The sequence below is a fragment of the Stylophora pistillata genome, chromosome 3 (genome assembly GCF_964205215.1).
Source record: "Stylophora pistillata chromosome 3, jaStyPist1.2, whole genome shotgun sequence".
In the NCBI taxonomy this organism is placed as follows: domain Eukaryota; kingdom Metazoa; phylum Cnidaria; class Anthozoa; order Scleractinia; family Pocilloporidae; genus Stylophora; species Stylophora pistillata.
This window is the reverse complement of record NC_142521.1, coordinates 23,521,055-23,522,999: the sequence shown is the minus strand read 5'-3', so window position 1 is coordinate 23,522,999 and position 1,945 is coordinate 23,521,055. Positions and strand designations below refer to the sequence as shown.

The following is a 1,945-nucleotide window of genomic DNA, read 5'->3' as shown; positions in this document are numbered from 1 at the left end:
GCAGATCTCACTCTGGCCAAACTTCGCAGGAAACATCGGGGGTCAACTGTATTTTAGCATTTCCTCACAGATTTCAACACAATCTATTCAAAGAAATTGCTTTTCGCTTGTTTGCAGATACTTTTTCCAAGATCGTGTTTTCACCGCGAGTTGAGCAAGACTTGACCCATCTCACTCTCTGGCCAAATTTCGTAGAAAACATCGACTATCAAGCAAATTTTAGTGTTTTTTTTTCCAGATTTCAACATAATCTATTGAAAAAAATTGCTTTTGGCTTGTTTGCAGATACTTCTTGCAAAACCGTGTTTTTAGCGTGAGTTGAGCAAGACGACGCATTTCACTCTGTGGCCAAATTTCACAGGAAACATCGGGTATCAACCAAGTTTTGGTGTTTCCTTCTAGATTTCAACACAATCTATTAAAAAAAATTGGTTTTGGCTTGTTTGCATATTGTTTTTCCAAAACCGAGTTTCAGCGAGAGTTAAGCAAGACTTGGCGCATTTCGCTTTCGGGCTGAACTTCAATCTTTTCGAAATGGTTGTCGTGATTTGTTCGTCTGAATCGACAAAACGCACACGGCATCTATATAAACTAGAATTTCTTTTTTTTTTCTATTTCACTTTTAAATTTTAGATCATGTTTATATAGTAGTAGTAGTAGTCTTTATTTGCTCACAAGATAAAAAAGACATATCTTATGTTACAATATTTGAGTAAAAAGTATTTATATCTAAATTATAAGCTCACATAGCTAAATTGTATTTAAAAATTAAGCGATTATAGAAAGAGTTCTTGAATCTATCTGTATTAACTTTTGGATACTAACTTGTTCGATGCCTTAAATTGTAAGTCGATACTTTCTTCTCAGGTAATAGTCCCCTTAGAGGGTGTCGGTCTATGCTAGATACCTTACGAAATACTTTTCTATCCTGCTTTTCCAGAAGGTGTTTGATTGAAAATGATTTAGATGTATATTTACGTTTGTAACATCTATCTAGAAAACACTGCATTGCTGTCAGCTCCGCCTAAGAAGCACCATATACCGACAACCCATAAGTGATGCTAGGAAGCACAATACTTGAAAGTAACTGATCTAACTCCGCCTGAGAATAACCTTCCTTACGTAAGGATCTTAATAGAAACAAGCACTTTTTCGCCTTAATCAACTTTACATGCACATGACAATCAAATGGACAATTATCCTGTAAAATTAACCCAAGGAGCGAAATTTGACAAGTTTGTGGAATGCCGAAAACTGGCGTAAAAACATTAGTACAAATTCGTATAGATTAAAGTAGAATGTAATTGCAATAATAGATTGTAATAATATTATTATTTTATCTGATAGATCTACCGTGTCTAAATAAAAATAAAGTTCAAGTTCAAGTTCAAGGAAACATCGGGTCTCAACCAAAGGTTAGTGTTTTCTTACAGATTTCAGCACAATCTACTAAACAAAATTGGTTTCTGCATGTTTGCACATACTTTTTGCAAAACCATTTTCCAGCACGAGTTGAGGAAGACCTGACGCACTTTACTCTGTAACCAAATTTCGCAGGAAACATCTTGTTTCAACAAAATTTTAGTATTATATTATAGATTTCAATACAATCTATTCAAAAAGATTTGTTTTGGCTTGTTTACAGATACGTTTTGGAAAAACGTGTTTTCAGCCCGAGTTGAGAAAGACTTCACACATTTCACTTACTGGCCAAATTTCGCTAGAAACCTCGAACGTCAACTGGCTTTTAGCGTTTCCTCACAGATTTGCAGGAAACATCGGGTATGCAGCAAATTTTAGTGTTTTCTTGACTAACTCAGTGGTACTTGACTTGCTATCTGACTGGTTAACTGACTTGCTGACCGACTGGTGACTAAGTGACTAATTGACTGGTGACAGTCTGGCTGACTGCCTGGTTGACTGACTGGCCGACTGAAAGATTCAT

At 35.7% G+C, this 1,945-nt stretch overlaps 1 pseudogene; it reads right to left on the bottom strand.

Moving 5' to 3' along the window:
• Positions 1–396: 396 nt before the first annotated feature.
• Positions 397–1,270, bottom strand: LOC111342896 (uncharacterized; annotated as a pseudogene).
• Positions 1,271–1,945: the final 675 nt, after the last annotated feature.